Source organism: Myxine glutinosa, chromosome 9, assembly GCF_964187855.1.
Source record: "Myxine glutinosa chromosome 9, kmMyxGlut1.1, whole genome shotgun sequence".
Taxonomy (NCBI): Eukaryota; Metazoa; Chordata; class Myxini; order Myxiniformes; family Myxinidae; genus Myxine; species Myxine glutinosa.
The window spans coordinates 17587535-17612174 of NC_136269.1; the positions used below are offsets into that span (position 1 = coordinate 17587535).

At 52.3% G+C, this 24640-nt stretch overlaps 1 protein-coding gene across 3 annotated transcripts in view; it reads left to right on the top strand.

Moving 5' to 3' along the window:
• The window catches only part of TARBP1 (tRNA guanosine 2 -O-methyltransferase TARBP1), a 202766-nt gene that overhangs the window by 63986 nt on the left and 114140 nt on the right, over window positions 1-24640 (top strand). The gene's annotated exons all lie outside the window — the stretch shown is intronic.

A 24640-nucleotide genomic window follows, 5' to 3' on the forward strand; every position in this document is an offset into this window, starting at 1 on the left:
GCGACTGGCTTTGGAGGCCAGCTTGGAAATGTGGTTTTCCCAAGAAAGATCATGGCAGATAGTGAGACCCAAAAGCTTGAGCGACAGAACTTCTTGGAGAGGATTGTTGAGAAAGTAGATGGGAGGGTTGTCCAGTCGATCTTTTCGGAGAGACATAGTAAGAGTGTGAGATTTGTCAGGATTGAAAGACATGTTGCACTTGTTTGACCAGTCTGTGATTTTGTCCAAGTCTTCAGAGAGTGAGGAGGTTGCAGACTGCCGATCTGAGGGAAGAGGAATGGAGCGGCAGAGAGTGGAGTCATCAGCAAAGAGATAGAGAGGATTTTCAAGAGAGTCAGAGAGATCATTGATGAAGACCAGAAAAAGCACGGGGCCCAGAACACTGCCTTGGGGAACTCCAGCCTGAACAGGAAGAGGAGATGAGAGAAACCCATTCAGGGCCACACGTTGACGACGACTAGAGAGGAAGTCCGCCAGCCATGCGTGGAGATTTCCATGGATACCAAAGGAGGAGAGTTTGGTGAGCAGAGCGGGGTGCCAGACCGTGTCGAAGGCACGTGATATGTCGAGGGAGACAGCTCTAATTTCCTGTTTGGCATTGAGGACCTCCATCCATTGTTGAGACAGCAGAAGCAGCATGTCCAGAGTAGAGTGACCTGGTCTGAAACCAAATTGATGATCAGAGATCAAGCCATTGGAGAAGAGGAAAGATTTCATATCCGAAGCAATGATGGATTCCATGACTTTGCTGATAATTGGGAGAAGGCTGATTGGTCTGTAGTTGCTAGGATCTGTTTTTGCACCTTTTTTGTGCAAAGCGGTGATGTTGGCTAATTTCCAAGCAGATGGCAGTTGACCTTGAGCAAAAGAGAGGGTGAAGAGAACAGAGAGAGGGTGAGATAGAGCAGCAGAGCAGGATTTTAGGACCCGTGGGCTGATGCCGTCGGGTCCAGTTGCAGAATCAGACTCGAGGGTTGACAGAAACTTTTCCACCTTGTCAGGAGGAAAGGACACGGAGTCCAGGAGCAGCAGGGTACGACTGGGTATGGTGGGTACAGAGAGGGATGGGTTTGGGACACAAGATTTAGAGGCAAACACAGAGTTGAGGCATTCAGCTTTTTCACGTGCGGAGTCAGCTGTGTAGCCGTTTGAGGTAAGGGAGGGGATGGAGGGGGAACAAACACCAGAAACGGATTTGACCAGACGCCACCAGGATTTGGAAGAGGGAGACAGATAAGAGAGTTCGGTCTTGAGAACGGAGAGATATTGTTTCCTGGCTCTCCTGAGGGTGGACACACACTTGTTTCGGGCTTTGTGAAAGGAAATGAGATTTCCTTCCGTTGGATTTGCTTTCCAGGAGACGAAGGCAAGTTGTTTCTGGGCAACAGCCTCACCACAAGATTCCGTGTACCATGGACGGGAGGAAGGGTATGACAACTGAAGACGAGATGGGATAAATCTGTGCATGAGAGAGAGCAATTTACTTTGGAAGAAATCCCAGGATGAGTTGATGTCAGAGGTGGTAGAGATGGGAGACCAGTCCAGATGATTGATGGCTGCTTGAAGACCGTGCCAGTTGGCCTGAGTGAAATGCCAGACTCGTCGACGCTGAGCAGGCTCCCTGAGGATGGTCAGAGAGATGTCCACTTTAACAAGGACATGATCAGATGATCCGATTGGAGCAGAAGAAGAGCAGCACCCATTTTCAGGGAAGTTAGTCATAACCAAGTCCAGAAGAGAAGATGTTCCGTTGACTGAGATCCGGGTCGGGAAATTGACAGATTGTGTCAGTCCCAGTGAGTCGCAGAAGTCCTTTGCTGAGGAGCCATGGCTGGTGAGAGAGGTACCCACACCCAGCCAACTGGCATGATGACAGTTGAAATCACCACATATGAGGAAGAGAGAGTTGGGATGAGTAGATAGAAGTTGGTCCATATTATCAGACAGCGAGATGTAGATGGAGTCATCACTGTTTGGTGGACGGTACAACACACATATGAACAAGAGGTGGGAGCGAAGGGGAAGCCGTAGCCAGAGGTATTCCTGGGGGTGAGGTGGAGAGAGTGCAGTGCAGGGCGAGTGAGGAAGAGAGTTTTTGATAAAGATAGCAACCCCGCCTCCAGGACGAGGCTCAGGTCTATCATACCGGAGGAGGGAGTAGCCCGGGAGAGATACTAAGGAATCAGAGACATCATAAAGGAGGAAAGTTTCTGTTAAGCAGATCACGTCTGGTTTGACAGAAGCAACCTGTATGGAGAGATCAGTTAAGTTTGAACGAAGGCCCCGGATGTTTGAGGTCCATACCGTTAATGAAGAGGAAGGGGGAGCATCAGATACAGAACAGGGGGGAGGAGGGGTAGGGTAAGATGTGGAAGAGGTGGAAGAGGTAGGGAGAGCTGTTGAAGGTGTGTCAGAGATTTCAGAATAGCTCGGAGAAAGGGAAGGATGGGGCGGACAAAAGGTTTGATGGTGATTGGGTGAGGCACAATGAGGTGTTATTTGAGGAGGGGGAAGAGCGAGGCAGAAGGTTGGGGGAGATGGAGGTGAGAGTTGGAAGGGGGAAGAAGCAGGGAGGATGCTTTGAGGAGGGGGAGTGAGAGAGGGGAAATTGAGAAGCAATGAGGGTGGGGAGATTTGAAGGGGAGGGGTGAGGGGGGAGTTTGGGAGGGAAGGGACAAGGGGAGGGATTTGAAAGGGATGGGATATGGGGGAGATTTGGAGGGGAGGGGTGAGGCAGGAGTCTAGGAGGGGAGGGGCGAGGGGGCGTCTTGGCGGGGAGGGGTGAGGGGGTAGTTTAGGAGGGAGGGGGCAAGGGGGTAGATTTGAAAGGGATGGGTGATGGGGAAGATTTGGAGGGGAGGGGTGATGGGGAAGATTTGGAGGGGAGGGGTTATGGGGAAGATTTGGAGGGGAGGGGTGAGATTGGATTTTAGAAAGTGTACGATTTATGGGAAACGAACTTTTATTGCAAAATGGGTTTCTTGTGACCTTCGAGTTAAAAATACGTTTAAGGACGCTGGATGGAGGATGGAGTGCAGGAGAGTTTAGGGAATGTAGAAAAAAGGCACTATAGGAGATGGATATTTTTTTTGGGATGAATTGATTTGGTGAGCAAGTCGAAAGCAGCCTTTTAAAGAAGAAGAAGAAAAAGGTGTTATAAAATATGATGGAATACATAACTTGAGGGGAAAGTGTAAACATTGAAGGTTAATAACAGTGAAAACTATCTGGGGAAATGGGGGAGAAACACGTGGTCGAAGAACGAACGAACGAATAAGAATGAATAAACGAATGAGAACAGAGAAGGAAATGTTTTTGTTTTTTTTGTTTGTTTTGAGTTGCGATTTACACAAGGAAGTAGGCTATGGGTGAAAAGACTGGGAATACAGAGAACGAAAGTTATTGGATCACAAACGACGGACCGCTGAGAGAAAAACAAAGCCTCAAGGTTGTACAGTGTACACTGTACAAGGCCTCAAGACACGACACGAATTAACACGATTTTCAATACAGGTATGAAAGATTTGCACCGAAAAATCTTCGTCGGGACACAATATACATACAACACCATAAATAAATACAGTTTTAACGAAAATACAAATGGGAACAATCACTTAACTTCGATTTCAAATCGTTCGCGACGCGGCAAAGGTCTTGCTCGTGACACGGCAAACAGACGATCAATTTATGAAAGATAAACACCGAGAAACGACCAAAGTTGCACACAATAACTTCACACACCGAAAGATAAATACAGTTTCGACAAAATACAATTGTGAACAGACTTAACTTCGAAAAACGTGGAGACCGTGTGGAGCTTCGAAAATCCCTCCCACCGTCTCCGAGATCTCGCGAGACCTCTCAAGGTATTCACGTCTCATTGATCGTGAAGGTATTCACCAACCAGCTCAAAATTCCTTTCTTCAAGCTTTTGCTTTACTCTACTCTCCTCTTCTTCTTCAACCTAACCCTCAATAATAATATTTTTTTCAATAATAATTAAAAAGGTAATTGCTCCCGACGTACCTACCAAATGCTTACTAAATGTTGATATACACCTCCACGTCTTACCTTGACGGTCTTCACAGTGCCATTTAAAATGTTTCAATTTCCATTTTGTTCCGTGTTGAATTCTCTATTCTATTATAATTTGCTCTTCTTTTTCCTCTTCAAAACTTTGCTTTCAAATAAATCCTTCAACCACACCAACACATACAGCTCTTCCTTTCTACACTCTCTAAACGCGCCTTCATATGACCCCCAACTCTGGCGTTTTCAAACGTATATCTGACTTGAAAATTTAAAGAACCCCAACTTGCAATGGATGTTTGCATTTAATTCATTGTTAATTTGGTAAAACTCACCCGCGTCCCACTCCATGCCTCTCCCTCTACTCCTTTATACCCCCATTCCATCACTACCTTCCCCCTACACCTCCCTTTCAAATCTCCCTCCTCACCCTTCCTCTTCAAAACTCCTCCTCACTCCTCCCTTTCAAAACTCCCCTCACTCCTCCCCTTCAAAACTCCCCTCACTCCTCCCCTTCAAAACTCCCCTCACACCTCCCCTTCAAAACTCCCCTCACTCCTCCCCTTCAAAACTCCCCTCACTCCTCCCCTTCAAAACTCCCCTCACTCCTCCCCTTCAAGTCTCCCTCCTCACTCCTTTCCTTAAAAACTGCCCCTCTCCCCTCCCCTTCAAAACTCCCACCTCACTCCTCCCCATCAAAACTCCCCTCACTCCTCCACATCAAAACTCCCCTCACTCCTCCCCTTAAAACTCCCTCCTCACTCCTTTCCTTAAAAACTGCCCCTCTCCCCTCCCCTTCAAAACTCCCACCTCACTCCTCCCCATCAAAGCTCCCACCTCATTCCTCCCCATCAAAACTCCCACCTCACTCCTCCCCATCAAAACTCCCCTCACTCCTCCCCTTAAAACTCCCTCCTCACTCCTTTCCTTAAAAACTGCCCCTCTCCCCTCCCCTTCAAAACTCCCACCTCACTCCTCCCCATCAAAGCTCCCACCTCATTCCTCCCCATCAAAGCTCCCCCCTCACTCCTCCCCTTAAAACTCCCTCCTCACTCCTTTCCTTAAAAACTGCCCCTCTCCCCTCTCCTTCAAAACTCCCACCTCATTCCTCCCCATCAAAACTCCCCCTCACTCCTCCCCATCAAAAGTCCCCCCTCATTCCTCCCCTTAAAAACTGCCCCTCTACCCTCCCCTTCAAAACTCCCACCTCATTCCTCCCCATCAAAACTCCCCCCTCACTCCTCCCCTTCAAAACTCCCACCTCATTCCTCCCCATCAAAACTCCCTCCTCACTCCTCCCCATCAAAACTCCACCCTCATTCCTCCACTTAAAAACTGCCCCTCTCCCCTCCCCTTCAAAACTCCCACCTCACTCCTCCCCATCAAAACTCCCCTCACTCCTCCCCATCAAAACTCCCCTCACTCCTCCCCTTAAAACTCCCTCCTCACTCCTTTCCTTAAAAACTGCCCCTCTCCCCTCCCCTTCAAAACTCCCACCTCACTCCTCCCCTTAGAAACTCCCTGCTCACCCCCTCCCCTTCAAAGCTCCCACCTAACTCCTCTCAATCAAACCTCCCCCCTCACTCCTCCCCTTAAAACTCCCTCCTCACTCCTTTCCTTAAAAACTGCCCCTGTCCCCTCTCCTTCAAAACTCCCACCTCACTCCTCCCCTTAAAACTCCCTCCTCACTCCTTTCCTTAAAAACTGCCCCTCTCCCCTCCCCTTCAAAACTCCCCTCACTCCTCCCCTTCAAAACTCCCCTCACTCCTCCCCTTCAAAACTCCCCTCACTCCTCCCCTTCAAGTCTCCCTCCTCACTCCTTTCCTTAAAAACTGCCCCTCTCCCCTCCCTTTCAAAACTCCCACCTCACTCCTCCCCATCAAAACTCCCCTCACTCCTCCACATCAAAACTCCCCTCACTCCTCCCCTTAAAACTCCCTCCTCACTCCTTTCCTTAAAAACTGCCCCTCTCCCCTCCCCTTCAAAACTCCCACCTCACTCCTCCCCATCAAAGCTCCCACCTCATTCCTCCCCATCAAAACTCCCACCTCACTCCTCCCCATCAAAACTCCCCTCACTCCTCCCCTTAAAACTCCCTCCTCACTCCTTTCCTTAAAAACTGCCCCTCTCCCCTCCCCTTCAAAACTCCCACCTCACTCCTCCCCATCAAAGCTCCCACCTCATTCCTCCCCATCAAAGCTCCCCCCTCACTCCTCCCCTTAAAACTCCCTCCTCACTCCTTTCCTTAAAAACTGCCCCTCTCCCCTCTCCTTCAAAACTCCCACCTCATTCCTCCCCATCAAAACTCCCCCTCACTCCTCCCCATCAAAAGTCCCCCCTCATTCCTCCCCTTAAAAACTGCCCCTCTATCCTCCCCTTCAAAACTCCCACCTCATTCCTCCCCATCAAAACTCCCCCCTCACTCCTCCCCTTCAAAACTCCCACCTCATTCCTCCCCATCAAAACTCCCTCCTCACTCCTCCCCATCAAAACTCCACCCTCATTCCTCCACTTAAAAACTGCCCCTCTCCCCTCCCCTTCAAAACTCCCACCTCACTCCTCCCCATCAAAACTCCCCTCACTCCTCCCCATCAAAACTCCCCTCACTCCTCCCCTTAAAACTCCCTCCTCACTCCTTTCCTTAAAAACTGCCCCTCTCCCCTCCCCTTCAAAACTCCCACCTCACTCCTCCCCTTAGAAACTCCCTGCTCACCCCCTCCCCTTCAAAGCTCCCACCTAACTCCTCTCAATCAAAACTCCCCCCTCACTCCTCCCCTTAAAACTCCCTCCTCACTCCTTTCCTTAAAAACTGCCCCTGTCCCCTCTCCTTCAAAACTCCCACCTCACTCCTCCCCTTAAAACTCCCTCCTCACTCCTTTCCTTAAAAACTGCCCCTCTCCCCTCCCCTTCAAAACTCCCACCTAATTCCTCCCCATCAAAACTCCCCCCTCACTCCTCCCCATCAAAAGTCTCCCCTCATTCCTCCCCTTAAAAACTGCCCCTCTACCCTCCCCTTCAAAACTCCCACCTCATTCCTCCCCATCAAAACTCCCCCCTCACTCCTCCCCTTCAAAACTCCCACCTCATTCCTCCCCATCAAAACTCCCTCCTCACTCCTCCCCATCAAAACTCCACCCTCATTCCTCCACTTAAAAACTGCCCCTCTCCCCTCCCCTTCAAAACTCCCACCTCACTCCTCCCCATCAAAACTCCCCTCACTCCTCCCCATCAAAACTCCCCTCACTCCTCCCCTTAAAACTCCCTCCTCACTCCTTTCCTTAAAAACTGCCCCTCTCCCCTCCCCTTCAAAACTCCCACCTCACTCCTCCCCTTAGAAACTCCCTGCTCACCCCCTCCCCTTCAAAGCTCCCACCTAACTCCTCTCAATCAAAACTCCCCCCTCACTCCTCCCCTTAAAACTCCCTCCTCACTCCTTTCCTTAAAAACTGCCCCTGTCCCCTCTCCTTCAAAACTCCCACCTCACTCCTCCCCTTAGAAACTCCCCGCTCACCCCCTCCCCTTCAAAGCTCCCACCTAACTCCTCTCAATCAAAACTCCCCCCTCACTCCTCCCCTTAAAACTCCCTCCTCACTCCTTTCCTTAAAAACTGCCCCTGTCTCCTCCCCATCAAAACTCCCCCTCACTCCTCCCCTTAAAACTCCCCCCTAACTCCTCTCAATCAAAACTCCCCTCACTCCTCCCCTTAAAACTCCCTCCTCACTCCTTTCCTTAAAAACTGCCCCTCTCCCCTCCCCTTCAAAACTCCCCCCTCACTCCTCCCCTTAAAACTCCCTCCTCACTCCTTTCCTTAAAAACTGCCCCTCTCCCCTCCCCTTCAAAACTCCCACCTAATTCCTCCCCATCAAAACTCCCCCCTCACTCCTCCCCATCAAAAGTCCCCCCTCATTCCTCCCCTTAAAAACTGCCCCTCTACCCTCCCCTTCAAAACTCCCACCTCATTCCTCCCCATCAAAACTCCCCCCTCACTCCTCCCCATCAAAACTCCCCCCTCATTCCTCCCCTTAAAAACTGCCCCTGTCCCCTCCCCATCAAAACTCCCCCTCACTCCTCCCCTTAAAACTCCCACCCCACTCCTTTCCTTAAAACTCCCCCCTCACTCCTCCCCTTAAAACTCCCTCCTCACTCCTTTCCTTAAAAACTGTCCCTCTCCCCTCCCCTTCAAAACTCCCACCTAATTCCTCCCCATCAAAACTCCCCCCTCACTCCTCCCCATCAAAAGTCCCCCCTCATTCCTCTCCTTAAAAACTGTCCCTCTCCCCTCCCCTTCAAAACTCCCACCTCATTCCTCCCCATCAAAACTCCCCCCTCACTCCTCCCCATCAAAACTCCCCCCTCATTCCTTCCCTTAAAAACTGCTCCTCTCCCCTCCCCTTCAAAACTCCCACCTCATTCCTCCCCATCAAAACTCCCTCCTCACTCCTCCCCATCAAAACTCCACCCTCATTCCTCCACTTAAAAACTGCCCCTCTCCCCTCCCCTTCAAAACTCCCACCTCACTCCTCCCCATCAAAACTCCCCTCACTCCTCCCCATCAAAACTCCCCTCACTCCTCCCCTTAAAACTCCCTCCTCACTCCTTTCCTTAAAAACTGCCCCTCTCCCCTCCCCTTCAAAACTCCCACCTCACTCCTCCCCTTAGAAACTCCCCGCTCACCCCTCCCCTTCAAAGCTCCCACCTAACTCCTCTCAATCAAAACTCCCCCTCACTCCTCCCCTTAAAACTTCCTCCTCACTCCTTTCCTTAAAAACTGCCCCTGTCCCCTCTCCTTCAAAACTCCCACCTCACTCCTACCCTTAGAAACTCCCCGCTCACCCCCTCCCCTTCAAAGCTCCCACCTAACTCCTCTCAATCAAAACTCCCCCCTCACTCCTCCCCTTAAAACTCCCTCCTCACTCCTTTACTTAAAAACTGCCCCTGTCCCCTCCCCATCAAAACTCCCCCTCACTCCTCCCATTAAAACTCCCACCCCACTCCTTTCCTTAAAACTCCCCCCTCACTCCTCCCCTTAAAACTCCCACCTCACTCCTCCCCTTAAAACTCCCTCCTCACTCCTCCCCTTAAAACTCCCTCCTCACTCCTTTCCTTAAAAACTGCCCCTGTCCCCTCCCCATCAAAACTCCCCCTCACTCCTCCCTTAAAACTCCCACCCCACTCCTTTCCTTAAAACTCCCCCCTCACTCCTCCCCTTAAAACTCCCCCCTCACTCCTCCCCTTAAAACTCCCACCCCACTCCTTTCCTTAAAACTCCCCCCTCACTCCTCCCCTTAAAACTCCCCCCTCACTCCTCCCCTTAAAACTCCCTCCTCACTCCTTTCCTTAAAAACTGCCCCTCTCCCCTCCCCTTCAAAACTCCCACCTCACTCCTCCCCTTAGAAACTCCCCGCTCACCCCCTCCCCTTCAAAGCTCCCACCTAACTCCTCTCAATCAAAACTCCCCCCTCACTCCTCCCCTTAAAACTCCCTCCTCACTCCTTTCCTTAAAAACTGCCCCTGTCCCCTCTCCTTCAAAACTCCCACCTCACTCCTCCCCTTAGAAACTCCCCGCTCACCCCTCCCCTTCAAAGCTCCCACCTAACTCCTCTCAATCAAAACTCCCCCCTCACTCCTCCCCTTAAAACTCCCTCCTCACTCCTTTCCTTAAAAACTGCCCCTGTCCCCTCCCCATCAAAACTCCCCCTCACTCCTCCCCTTAAAACTCCCACCCCACTCCTTTCCTTAAAACTCCCCCCTCACTCCTCCCCTTAAAACTCCCTCCTCACTCCTTTCCTTAAAAACTGCCCCTCTCCCCTCCCCTTCAAAACTCCCCCCTCACTCCTCCCCTTAAAACTCCCTCCTCACTCCTTTCCTTAAAAACTGCCCCTCTCCCCTCCCCTTCAAAACTCCCACCTAATTCCTCCCCATCAAAACTCCCCCCTCACTCCTCCCCATCAAAAGTCCCCCCTCATTCCTCCCCTTAAAAACTGCCCCTCTACCCTCCCCTTCAAAACTCCCACCTCATTCCTCCCCATCAAAACTCCCCCCTCACTCCTCCCCATCAAAACTCCCCCCTCATTCCTCCCCTTAAAAACTGTCCCTCTCCCCTCCCCTTCAAAACTCCCACCTCATTCCTCCCCATCAAAACTCCCTCCTCACTCCTCCCCATCAAAACTCCACCCTAATTCCTCCACTTAAAAACTGCCCCTCTCCCCTCCCCTTCAAAACTCCCACCTCACTCCTCCCCATCAAAACTCCCCTCACTCCTCCCCATCAAAACTCCCCTCACTCCTCCCCATCAAAGCTCCCCCCTCACTCCTCCCCTTAAAACTCCCTCCTCACTCCTTTCCTTAAAAACTGCCCCTCTCCCCTCTCCTTCAAAACTCCCACCTCATTCCTCCCCATCAAAACTCCCCTCACTCCTCCCCATCAAAAGTCCCCCCTCATTCCTCCCCTTAAAAACTGCCCCTCTACCCTCCCCTTCAAAACTCCCACCTCATTCCTCCCCATCAAAACTCCCCCTCACTCCTCCCCTTCAAAACTCCCACCTCATTCCTCCCCATCAAAACTCCCTCCTCACTCCTCCCCATCAAAACTCCACCCTCATTCCTCCACTTAAAAACTGCCCCTCTCCCCTCCCCTTCAAAACTCCCACCTCACTCCTCCCCATCAAAACTCCCCTCACTCCTCCCCATCAAAATCCCCTCACTCCTCCCCTTAAAACTCCCTCCTCACTCCTTTCCTTAAAAACTGCCCCTCTCCCCTCCCCTTCAAAACTCCCACCTCACTCCTCCCCTTAGAAACTCCCTGCTCACCCCCTCCCCTTCAAAGCTCCCACCTAACTCCTCTCAATCAAAACTCCCCCCTCACTCCTCCCCTTAAAACTCCCTCCTCACTCCTTTCCTTAAAAACTGCCCCTGTCCCCTCTCCTTCAAAACTCCCACCTCACTCCTCCCCTTAAAACTCCCTCCTCACTCCTTTCCTTAAAAACTGCCCCTCTCCCCTCCCCTTCAAAACTCCCACCTAATTCCTCCCCATCAAAACTTCCCCCTCACTCCTCCCCATCAAAAGTCTCCCCTCATTCCTCCCCTTAAAAACTGCCCCTCTACCCTCCCCTTCAAAACTCCCACCTCATACCTCCCCATCAAAACTCCCCCCTCACTCCTCCCCTTCAAAACTCCCACCTCATTCCTCCCCATCAAAACTCCCTCCTCACTCCTCCCCATCAAAACTCCACCCTCATTCCTCCACTTAAAAACTGCCCCTCTCCCCTCCCCTTCAAAACTCCCACCTCACTCCTCCCCAGCAAAACTCCCCTCACTCCTCCCCATCAAAACTCCCCTCACTCCTCCCCTTAAAACTCCCTCCTCACTCCTTTCCTTAAAAACTGCCCCTCTCCCCTCCCCTTCAAAACTCCCACCTCACTCCTCCCCTTAGAAACTCCCTGCTCACCCCCTCCCCTTCAAAGCTCCCACCTAACTCCTCTCAATCAAAACTCCCCCCTCACTCCTCCCCTTAAAACTCCCTCCTCACTCCTTTCCTTAAAAACTGCCCCTGTCCCCTCTCCTTCAAAACTCCCACCTCACTCCTCCCCTTAGAAACTCCCTCCTCACTCCTTTCCTTAAAAACTGCCCCTCTCCCCTCCCCTTCAAAACTCCCACCTAATTCCTCTCCATCAAAACTCCCTCCTCACTCCTCCCCATCAAAACTCCACCCTCATTCCTCCACTTAAAAACTGCCCCTCTCCCCTCCCCTTCAAAACTCCCACCTCACTCCTCCCCATCAAAACTCCCCTCACTCCTCCCCATCAAAACTCCCCTCAATCCTCCCCTTAAAACTCCCTCCTCACTCCTTTCCTTAAAAACTGCCCCTCTCCCCTCCCCTTCAAAACTCCCACCTCACTCCTCCCCTTAGAAACTCCCTGCTCACCCCCTCCCCTTCAAAGCTCCCACCTAACTCCTCTCAATCAAAACTCCCCCCTCACTCCTCCCCTTAAAACTCCCTCCTCACTCCTTTCCTTAAAAACTGCCCCTGTCCCCTCTCCTTCAAAACTCCCACCTCACTCCTCCCCTTAGAAACTCCCCGCTCACCCCCTCCCCTTCAAAGCTCCCACCTAACTCCTCTCAATCAAAACTCCCCCCTCACTCCTCCCCTTAAAACTCCCTCCTCACTCCTTTCCTTAAAAACTGCCCCTGTCCCCTCCCCATCAAAACTCCCCCTCACTCCTCCCCTTAAAACTCCCCCCTAACTCCTCTCAATCAAAACTCCCCCCTCACTCCTCCCCTTAAAACTCCCCCCTCACTCCTCCCCATCAAAAGTCCCCCCTCATTCCTCCCCTTAAAAACTGCCCCTCTACCCTCCCCTTCAAAACTCCCACCTCATTCCTCCCCATCAAAACTCCCCCCTCACTCCTCCCCATCAAAACTCCCCCCTCATTCCTCCCCTTAAAAACTGCCCCTGTCCCCTCCCCATCAAAACTCCCCTCACTCCTCCCCTTAAAACTCCCACCCCACTCCTTTCCTTAAAACTCCCCCCTCACTCCTCCCCTTAAAACTCCCTCCTCACTCCTTTCCTTAAAAACTGTCCCTCTCCCCTCCCCTTCAAAACTCCCACCTAATTCCTCCCCATCAAAACTCCCCCCTCACTCCTCCCCATCAAAAGTCCCCCCTCATTCCTCCCCTTAAAAACTGTCCCTCTACCCTCCCCTTCAAAACTCCCACCTCATTCCTCCCCATCAAAACTCCCCCCTCACTCCTCCCCATCAAAACTCCCCCCTCATTCCTTCCCTTAAAAACTGCTCCTCTCCCCTCCCCTTCAAAACTCCCACCTCATTCCTCCCCATCAAAACTCCCTCCTCACTCCTCCCCATCAAAACTCCACCCTCATTCCTCCACTTAAAAACTGCCCCTCTCCCCTCCCCTTCAAAACTCCCACCTCACTCCTCCCCATCAAAACTCCCCTCACTCCTCCCCATCAAAACTCCCCTCACTCCTCCCCTTAAAACTCCCTCCTCACTCCTTTCCTTAAAAACTGCCCCTCTCCCCTCCCCTTCAAAACTCCCACCTCACTCCTCCCCTTAGAAACTCCCCGCTCACCCCTCCCCTTCAAAGCTCCCACCTAACTCCTCTCAATCAAAACTCCCCCTCACTCCTCCCCTTAAAACTCCCTCCTCACTCCTTTCCTTAAAAACTGCCCCTGTCCCCTCTCCTTCAAAACTCCCACCTCACTCCTACCCTTAGAAACTCCCCGCTCACCCCCTCCCCTTCAAAGCTCCCACCTAACTCCTCTCAATCAAAACTCCCCCCTCACTCCTCCCCTTAAAACTCCCTCCTCACTCCTTTCCTTAAAAACTGCCCCTGTCCCCTCCCCATCAAAACTCCCCCTCACTCCTCCCATTAAAACTCCCACCCCACTCCTTTCCTTAAAACTCCCCCCTCACTCCTCCCCTTAAAACTCCCACCTCACTCCTCCCCTTAAAACTCCCTCCTCACTCCTCCCCTTAAAACTCCCTCCTCACTCCTTTCCTTAAAAACTGCCCCTGTCCCCTCCCCATCAAAACTCCCCCTCACTCCTCCCCTTAAAACTCCCACCCCACTCCTTTCCTTAAAACTCCCCCCTCACTCCTCCCCTTAAAACTCCCCCCTCACTCCTCCCCTTAAAACTCCCCCTCACTCCTCCCCTTAAAACTCCCACCCCACTCCTTTCCTTAAAACTCCCCCCTCACTCCTCCCCTTAAAACTCCCCCCTCACTCCTCCCCTTAAAACTCCCTCCTCACTCCTTTCCTTAAAAACTGCCCCTCTCCCCTCCCCTTCAAAACTCCCTCCTCACTCCTCCCCTTAAAACTCCCTCCTCACTCCTTTCCTTAAAAACTGCCCCTGTCCCCTCCCCATCAAAACTCCCACCTCACTCCTCCACTTAGAAACTCCCCGCTCACCCCCTCCCCTTCAAAGCTCCCACCTAACTCCTCTCAATCAAAACTCCCCCCTCACTCCTCCCCTTAAAACTCCCTCCTCACTCCTTTCCTTAAAAACTGCCCCTCTCCCCTCCCCTTCAAAACTCCCACCTCACTCCTCCCCTTAGAAACTCCCCGCTCACCCCCTCCCCTTCAAAGCTCCCACCTAACTCCTCTCAATCAAAACTCCCCCCTCACTCCTCCCCTTAAAACTCCCTCCTCACTCCTTTCCTTAAAAACTGCCCCTGTCCCCTCCCCATCAAAACTCCCACCTCACTCCTCCCCTTAGAAACTCCCCGCTCACCCCCTCCCCTTCAAAGCTCCCACCTAACTCCTCTCAATCAAAACTCCCCCCTCACTCCTCCCCTTAAAACTCCCTCCTCACTCCTTTCCTTAAAAACTGCCCCTCTCCCCTCCCCTTCAAAACTCCCACCTCACTCCTCCCCTTAGAAACTCCCCGCTCACCCCCTCCCCTTCAAAGCTCCCACCTAACTCCTCTCAATCAAAACTCCCCCCTCACTCCTCCCCTTAAAACTCCCTCCTCACTCCTTTCCTTAAAAACTGCCCCTGTCCCCTCTCCTTCAAAACTCCCACCTCACTCCTCCCCTTAGAAACTCCCCGCTCACCCCCTCCCCTTCAAAGCTCCCACCTAACTCCTCCCCTTAGAAACTCCCTGCTCACCCCCTCCCCTTCAAAGCTCCCACCTAACTCCTCTCAATCAAAACTCCCCCCTCACTCCTCCCCTTAAAACTCCCTCCTCACTCCTTTCCTTAAAAACTGCCCCTGTCCCCTCCCCATCAAAACTCCCACCTCACTCCTCCCCTTAGAAACTCCCCGCTCACCTCCTCCCCTTCAAAGCTCCCACCTAACTCCTCTCAATCAAAACTGCCCCCTCACTCCTCCCCTTAAAACTCCCTCCTCACTCCTTTCCTTAAAAACTGCCCCTCTCCCCTCCCCTTCAAAACTCCCCCCTCACTCCTCCCCTTAAACTCCCTCCTCACTCCTTTCCTTAAAAACTGCCCCTGTCCCCTCCCCTTCAAAACTCCCCCCTCACTCCTCCCCTTAAAACTCCCTCCTCACTCCTTTCCTTCAAAACTCCCACCTCACTCCTCCCCTTAGAAACTCCCCGCTCACCCCCTCCCCTTCAAAGCTCCCACCTAACTCCTCTCAATCAAAACTCCCCCCTCACTCCTCCCCTTAAAACTCCCTCCTCACTCCTTTCCTTAAAAACTGCCCCTCTCCCCTCCCCTTCAAAACTCCCACCTCATTCCTCCCCATCAAAACTCCCCCTCACTCCTCCCCATCAAAAGTCCCCCCTCACTCCTCCCCTTAAAAACTGCCCCTCTCCCATCCCCTTCAAAACTCCCACCTCATTCCTCCCCATCAAAACTCCCCCTCACTCCTCCCCATCAAAACTCCCCCCTCACTCCTCCCCATCAAAACTCCCACCCCACTCCTCCCCATCAAAACTCCCCCCTCACCACTCTTCTTCAATTCTCCCCTCTCACCCTCCTCCTCCCCATCAAAACTCCCCCCTCACTCCTCCCCATCAAAACTCCCACCCCACTCCTCCCCATCAAAACTCCCCCCTCACTCCTCCCCATCAAAACTCCCACCCCACTCCTCCCCATCAAAACTCCCCCCTCACCACTCTTCTTCAATTCTCCCCTCTCACCCTCCTCCTTAAAGTTGCCTTTTAAGTCATCCACAAAGCTGCCTCCTCCCCCCTTCCTCTCTCGTGCAGCTCATAATACTGATTGACCAATCGTTGTGAGCATTCCGACTCAAATTTGTTATTTTCAGAGAGATTTTCAAATCATTGTGCAAACTCTCCCTTGATCCGATTCCTTAACCTCCGAATTTCCTTTCTATTTCTTCGTTGTAATTTTTCATTTCCTCCTTTCAATGATGAACTTCACTGCTATCGGTGAGACCTCTGGCTGGACAGAGGCAATTACATTGAGGGATTCAAGATGAAAGGACGATGCCGCTCCTTAATTTAATGAGATTTACGTGAACGTTTTGTCACTTTTGATATGAGCGCAAACTTCCACGCAGGATTTTCGAGCTTAAGCTGCTCTCTCTTGACAAAAACGTTTACTCTCCAATAAAATGCGCAAGGAACAGTCGGTGCAATCCATGCTGCCCGTTTGACCCCTTCCGTGTCCACCCAACACAATTGAATCACTACTCGAACAAAGTTAGGAAACCACAATGACAACAAGCAATGCAGGCTTGACAGCAACTGTTTTGGGTTTTATTGTTTACAGTTTTCGTTGTTTAAAAGAAGGAAAGGTCAGGGGGAGGGTGGGGAGAGGAAAACAAGGACAAACATGTGGAATGTCCACGCATAGCTTAGCTAAACTCCAGTGAATGGCCCTACACACACAAACACACACACACACACACACAAATGCACACACAGACACACAAACACACAAGCAAACACACACAAATGCACACACAGACACACACACACAAATAGACATAAATACACACACACAGACACACACACACACACAAATACACACAAATACACACATATACACACAAACACACAAGCAAACACACAAATGCACATACAGACACACACACACAAATAGACATAAATACACACAAACACATGCAAACACACACAAATACACACACAAAACCACACATAAATACACACACAAAAACACATAAATACACACACAAAACCACACATAAACACACACACAGAAACACACATAAATACACACACAAATACACACACAAAACCACACATAAATACACACACACAGAAACACATAAATACACACACAAAACCACACATAAATACTCACATAAATACACACAAATACACACACAAAACCACACATAAATACACACAAATACACACACAAAAACACACATAAATACACACATAAATACACACAAATACACACACAAAACCACACATAAATACTCACATAAATACACACAAATACACACACAAAACCACACATAAATACACATAAATACACACACACAGAAACACATAAATACACACACAAAACCACACATAAATACTCACATAAATACACACAAATACACACACAAAACCACACATAAATACACACAAATACACACACAAAAACACACATAAATACTCACATAAATACACACAAATACACACACAAAACCACACATAAATACACATAAATACACACACAAAAACACACATAAATACACACACAAAACCACACATAAATACTCACATAAATACACACAAATACACACACAAAACCACACATAAATACACATAAATACACACACAAAAACACACATAAATACACACATAAATACACACACAAATACACAAACACGAATACACACAAACATACACACACACACACACACACACACACACAAATACACACAAATACACACTTACAGACACACATAAATACACACCCACAAATACACACATACACAGACACACGCACACACAAATTACGAAGGACAAGCACGCTGTAGAATATTACCAAAGAATACCTACGTAGAATGAGGCTGATCCTGAAAATATACTTCTCCCCGAGAAACAAAATCAAAGCCATAAACCAACGAGCAACACCAGTATTCCAGCTATTTAACATGATGACACTTTATGGGATCACATTTTTTTTACAACTATGCACCTTACTAGGGGTTTTAAAGTCATTTTCTCACAATTCATAACTTGGAAACACACGACCCCCTCCTGTCGCCATCTCCGAGGGTGCGTACACAATGCTTTATAAAAAGGGCAATTTTTTTAATTTCAAGCCACATACCTGTATAATTGATGAGATGGTGAGCTCCAATCGTCAAATATGGTATGAGATGTGAAAAATAACTGTTAATTAGGATATTACAATGATGGGTAACTTTGGCGAAGGAGTCACATGACCTCTCAAATGTGCTTAATTGCTAATTATTCAAAAACTGAAAATATTACAAACACAACCTTATACATCGATTTAAAGGTAATGTTACTGCTCATCTAACGACATAACTCTCAAGGGTGAAAGAAGAGTTTGTATAAAAACGTTACCACCTTAGCTTACAGGTTACCTTGCTCCATACATATACAGTGTATTCAGAAAGTATTCAGACCCCTTCACTTTTTTCACATTTTATTATGTTACAGCCTTATGCTAAAATCATTTAAATTCATTTTTTTCCCTCATCAATCTACACTCAATACCCCATAATGACAGATAAAACAGGATTTTAGAAAGTTTTGCAAATTTAATTAAAAAGAAAAAACTGAAATATCACATTTACATAAGTATTCATTCCCTTTGCTATGACACTTGAAATTTAGCTCAGGTGCCTCCCATTTCTCTTGATCATCTTTGAGATGTTTCTACACCTTGATTGGAGTCCACCTGTGGTAAATTCAATTGATTGGACATGATTTGGAAAGGCACACACCTGTCTATATAAGGTCTCACAGCTGACAATGCATATCAGAGCAAAAACCAAGCCATGAGGTCGAAGGAACTGCCTGCAGAGCCACAGAATCTTGTTTCTCACAGTCTGAGAATCCTTTAGGTGCTTTTTTGCAAACTCCAAGCGGGTTTCATGTGTCTTTCACTGAGGAGAGGCTTCCGTCTGGCCACTCTGCCATAAAGCCCAGATCGGTGGAGTGTTGCAGTGATGGTTGTCCTTCTGGAAGTTTCTCCCATCTCCACACAGGATCTCTGGAGCTCAGCCAGAGTGACCATCGGGTTCTTGGTCACCTCTCTTCCCAAGGCCCTTCTCCCCCGATTGCTCAGTTTGGCCGGGCGGCCAGCTCTAGGAAGAGTCCTGGTTGTTCAAAACTTCTTCCATTTAAGAATTATGGAGGCCACTGTGCTCTTGGGAACCTTCAATGCAGCAGAATTTTTTTTGTAGGCTTCCCCAGATCTGTGCATCGACACAATCCTGTCTCTGAACTCTGCAGGCAGTTCCTTCGACCTCATGGCTTGGTTTTTGCTCCGACATGCATTGTCAGCTGTGAGACATTATATAGACAGGTGTGTGCCTTTCCAAATCATGTCCAATCAATTGCATTTGCCACAGGTGGACTCCAATCAAGGTGTAGAAACATCTCAAAGATGATCAAGAGAAATGGAAGGCACCTGAGCTAAATTTCAAGTGTCATAGCAAAGGGTATGAATACTTATGTCAATGTGATATTTCAGTTTTTTCTTTTTAATAAATTTGCAAAACTTTCTAAAATTCTGTTTTCTCTTTGTCATTCTGGGGTATTGAGTGTAGATTGATGAGGGAAAAATGAATTTAAATGATTTTAGCACAAGGCTGCAACATAACAAAATGTGAAAAAAGTGAAGGGGTCTGAATACTTTCTGAATGCACTGTATACATATACTCCCTGCAAATTTTTTTAAACAATCGATTTTGATCCGTATACAAGTTTTGGCCCTTGATGGAAAACATTCAATATTGTCTTCCCAAAAGCATAACAATAGTATGTTGAATTTTGTTGATATATCTGCTCAATATTTTGCATCTTGATAAATAAAATGTTTGTCTCTGAATACTTGCTTAATTGTGGTAATCCAATAGATGTATGTTAGATCCCGAGGAACGCCGGGTACCTTTGTCGGAGGAGGGAGGGGAGTGGTTGGTGGGAGGCCGGGGAACGGGGTGGAAAGAGTGGGGGGTGGAGAGAGTGGAAGGAGTGGGGGGTGGAGAGAGTGGAAGGAGTGGGGGGTGGAGAGAGTGGAAGGAGTGGGGGGTGGAGAGAGTGGAAGGAGTGGGGGGTGGAGAGAGTGGAAGGAGTGGGGGGTGGAGAGAGTGGAAGGAGTGGGGGGTGGAGAGAGTGGAAGGAGTGGGGGGTGGAGAGAGTGGAAGGAGTGAGGGGTGGAGAGAGTGGGGGGTGGAGAGAGTGGAAGGAGTGGGGGGTGGAGAGAGTGGAAGGAGTGGGGGGTGGAGAGAGTGGAAGGAGTGGGGGGTGGAGAGAGTGGAAGGAGTGGGGGGTGGAGAGAGTGGAAGGAGTGGGGGGTGGAGAGAGTGGAAGGAGTGGGGGGTGGAGAGAGTGGAAGGAGTGGGGGGTGGAGAGAGTGGAAGGAGTGGGGGGTGGAGAGAGTGGAAGGAGTGGGGGGTGGAGAGAGTGGAAGGAGTGGGGGGTGGAGAGAGTGGAAGGAGTGGGGGGTGGAGAGAGTGGAAGGAGTGGGGGGTGGAGAGAGTGGAAGGAGTGGGGGGTGGAGAGAGTGGAAGGAGTGGGGGGTGGAGAGAGTGGAAGGAGTGGGGGGTGGAGAGAGTGGAAGGAGTGGGGGGTGGAGAGAGTGGAAGGAGTGGGGGGTGGAGAGAGTGGAAGGAGTGGGGGGTGGAGAGAGTGGGGGGTGGAGAGAGTGGAAGGAGTGGGGGGTGGAGAGAGTGGAAGGAGTGGGGGGTGGAGAGAGTGGAAGGAGTGGGGGGTGGAGAGAGTGGAAGGAGTGGGGGTGGAGAGAGTGGAAGGAGTGGGGGGTGGAGAGAGTGGGGGGTGGAGAGAGTGGAAGGAGTGGGGGGTGGAGAGAGTGGAAGGAGTGGGGGTGGAGAGAGTGGAAGGAGTGGGGGTGGAGAGAGTGGAAGGAGTGGGGGGTGGAGAGAGTGGAAGGAGTGGGGGGTGGAGAGAGTGGAAGGATGTGGGGGGTGGAGAGAGTGGAAGGAGTGGGGGGTGGAGAGAGTGGAAGGAGTGGGGGGTGGAGAGAGTGGAAGGAGTGGGGGGTGGAGAGAGTGGGGGGTGGAGAGAGTGGAAGGAGTGGTGGGTGGAGAGAGTGGAAGGAGTGGGGGGTGGAGAGAGTGGAAGGAGTGGGGGGTGGAGAGAGTGGAAGGAGTGGGGGGGTGGAGAGAGTGGGGGGTGGAGAGAGTGGGGGGTGGAGAGAGTGGGGGGTGGAGAGAGTGGAAGGAGTGGGGGGTGGAGAGAGTGGAAGGAGTGGGGGGTGGAGAGAGTGGAAGGAGTGGGGGGTGGAGAGAGTGGAAGGAGTGGGGGGTGGAGAGAGTGGAAGGAGTGGGGGGTGGAGAGAGTGGAAGGAGTGGGGGGTGGAGAGAGTGGAAGGAGTGGGGGGTGGAGAGAGTGGAAGGAGTGGGGGGTGGAGAGAGTGGAAGGAGTGGGGGGGTGGAGAGAGTGGAAGGAGTGGGGGGTGGAGAGAGTGGAAGGAGTGGGGGGTGGAGACAGTGGAAGGAGTGGGGGGTGGAGACAGTGGAAGGAGTGGGGGGTGGAGAGAGTGGAAGGAGTGGGGGGTGGAGAGAGTGGAAGGAGTGGGGGGTGGAGAGAGTGGAAGGAGTGGGGGGTGGAGAGAGTGGAAGGAGTGGGGGGTGGAGAGAGTGGAAGGAGTGGGGGTGGAGAGAGTGGAAGGAGTGGGGGGTGGAGAGAGTGGAGGAGTGGGGGGTGGAGAGAGTGGAAGGAGTGGGGGGTGGAGAGAGTGGAAGGAGTGGGGGGTGGAGAGAGTGGGGGGTGGAGAGAGTGGAAGGAGTGGGGGGTGGAGAGAGTGGAAGGAGTGGGGGGTGGAGAGAGTGGAAGGAGTGGGGGGTGGAGAGAGTGGAAGGAGTGGGGGGGTGGAGAGAGTGGAAGGAGTGGGGGGTGGAGAGAGTGGAAGGAGTGGGGGGTGGAGAGAGTGGAAGAGTGGGGGTGGAGAGAGTGGGGAGGAGTGGGGGTGGAGAGAGTGGAAGGAGTGGGGGTGGAGAGAGTGGAAGGAGTGGGGGGTGGAGAGAGTGGAAGGAGTGGGGGGTGGAGAGAGTGGAAGGAGTGGGGGAAGGAGTGGGGGGTGGAGAGAGTGGAAGGAGTGGGGGGTGGAGAGAGTGGAAGGAGTGGGGGGTGGAGAGAGTGGAAGGAGTGGGGGGTGGAGAGAGTGGGGGGTGGAGAGAGTGGAAGGAGTGGTGGGTGGAGAGAGTGGAAGGAGTGGGGGGTGGAGAGAGTGGAAGGAGTGGGGGGTGGAGAGAGTGGAAGGAGTGGGGGCGTGGCAGAGAGTGGGGGGTGGAGAGAGTGGGGGGTGGAGAGAGTGGGGGGTGGAGAGAGTGGAAGGAGTGGGGGGTGGAGAGAGTGGAAGGAGTGGGGGGTGGAGAGAGTGGAAGGAGTGGGGGGTGGAGAGAGTGGAAGGAGTGGGGGGTGGAGAGAGTGGAAGGAGTGGGGGGTGGAGAGAGTGGAAGGAGTGGGGGGTGGAGAGAGTGGAAGGAGTGGGGGGTGGAGAGAGTGGAGGTGGGGGGTGGAGAGAGTGGAAGGAGTGGGGGGTGGAGAGAGTGGAGGAGTGGGGGGTGGAGAGAGTGGAAGGAGTGGGGGGGTGGAGAGAGTGGAAGGAGTGGGGGGTGGAGAGAGTGGGGGGTGGAGAGAGTGGGGGGTGGAGAGAGTGGGGGGTGGAGAGAGTGGAAGGAGTGGGGGGTGGAGAGAGTGGAAGGAGTGGGGGGTGGAGAGAGTGGAAGGAGTGGGGGGTGGAGAGAGTGGAAGGAGTGGGGGGTGGAGAGAGTGGAAGGAGTGGGGGGGGAGAGAGTGGAAGGAGTGGGGGGTGGAGAGAGTGGAAGGAGTGGGGGGTGGAGAGAGTGGAAGGAGTGGGGGGTGGAGAGAGTGGAAGGAGTGGGGGTGGAGAGAGTGGAAGGAGTGGGGGGTGGAGAGAGTGGAAGGAGTGGGGTGGAGGAGTGGGGGGTGGAGAGAGTGGAGGAGTGGGGGGGTGGAGAGTGAGAAGGAGTGGGGGGTGGAGAGAGTGGAAGGAGTGGGGGTGGAGAGAGTGGAAGGAGTGGGGGGTGGAGAGAGTGGGGGGGGGTGAGAGAGTGGAAGGGTGGGGGGTGGAGAGAGTGGAAGGAGTGGGGGGTGGAGAGAGTGGGGGGTGGAGAGAGTGGAAGGAGTGGGGGTGGAGAGAGTGGAAGGAGTGGGGGGTGGAGAGAGTGGAAGGAGTGGGGGGTGGAGAGAGTGGAAGGAGTGGGGGGTGGAGAGAGTGGAAGGAGTGGGGGGTGGAGAGAGTGGAAGGAGTGGGGGGTGGAGAGAGTGGAAGGAGTGGGGGTGGAAGGAGTGGGGGTGGAGAGAGTGGAAGGAGTGGGGGGTGGAGAGAGTGGAAGGAGTGGGGGGTGGAAGAGTGGGGGGTGGAGAGAGTGGAAGGAGTGGGGGGTGGAGAGAGTGAAGGTGGGGGGTGGAGAGAGTGGGGGGTGGAGAGAGTGGGGGGTGGAGAGAGTGGAAGGAAGTGGTGGGTGGAGAGAGTGGGGGGGTGAGAGAGTGGGGGTGGAGAGAGTGGAAGGAGTGGGGGGTGGAGAGAGTGGAAGGAGTGGGGGGTGGAGAGAGTGGAAGGAGTGGGGGTGGAAGGAGTGGGGGGTGGAGACAGTGGAAGGAGTGGGGGGTGGAGACAGTGGAAGGAGTGGGGGGTGGAGAGAGTGGAAGGAGTGGGGGTGGAGAGAGTGGAAGGAGTGGGGGGTGGAGAGAGTGGAAGGAGTGGGGGTGTGGAGAGAGTGGGGGGTGGAGAGAGTGGAAGGAGTGGGGGGTGGAGAGAGTGGAAGGAGTGGGGGGTGGAGAGAGTGGAAGGAGTGGGGGGTGGAGAGAGTGGGGGGTGGAGAGAGTGGAAGGAGTGGGGGGTGGAGAGAGTGGAAGGAGTGGCGGGTGGAGAGAGTGGAAGGAGAGGGGGGTGGAGAGAGTGGAAGGAGTGGGGGGTGGAGAGAGTGGAAGGAGTGGGGGGTGGAGAGAGTGGAAGGAGTGGGGGGTGGAGAGAGTGGAAGGAGTGGGGGGTGGAAGGAGTGGGGGGTGGAGAGAGTGGAAGGAGTGGGGGGTGGAGAGAGTGGAAGGAGTGGGGGGGTGGAGAGAGTGGAAGGAGTGGGGGGTGGAGAGAGTGGAAGGAGTGGGGGGTGGAGAGAGTGGGGGGTGGAGAGAGTGGGGGGGTGGAGAGAGTGGAAGGAGTGGTGGGTGGAGAGAGTGGGGGGTGGAGAGAGTGGGGGGTGGAGAGAGTGGAAGGAGTGGGGGGTGGAGAGAGTTGCGGAGTGGGGGGTGGAGAGGTGTGGAGGAGTGGGTAGCGAGTTGTGGAGGAGTGGGGTTGATTTTCTCTACTTATTTTTATATCTACTCTATTTCTTGGTTGGCTAGGCAGACAGTTGGAAGCGAGTCCTTCTATTTATCTCTCTATTCCTATCTATCCTTTCTCTAGACGTTGGGGGTGAGAGGTCTCGAATTTTTCTATTCTCTTCTATTCTCTTCTATTTTTTTCTCTCGAGAGTGGAAGGAGTGGGGGTGGAGAGAGAGGAGGAGTGGAAGAGAGTGGAAGAGTGGGGGGTGGAGAGAGTGGGAGGGAAGAGGGGTGGAGCGATTGGGGGTGGAGAGAGTGGGGGGTGGAGACAGTGGAAGGAGTGGGGGGTGGAGACAGTGGAAGGAGTGGGGGGTGGAGACAGTGGAAGGAGTGGGGGGTGGAGAGAGTGGAAGGAGTGGGGGGTGGAGAGAGTGGAAGGAGTGGGGGGTGGAGAGAGTGGGGGGTGGAGAGAGTGGAAGGAGTGGGGGGTGGAGAGAGTGGAAGGAGTGGGGGGTGGAGAGAGTGGAAGGAGTGGGGGGTGGAGAGAGTGGGGGGTGGAGAGAGTGGAAGGAGTGGGGGGTGGAGAGAGTGGGGGGTGGAGAGAGTGGGGGGTGGAGAGAGTGGAAGGAGGGACCTGGCATTGCCCAGCAACGCTGGGTACCTTTGATAGTCTAGAATATTCACATCGGCCTGTGT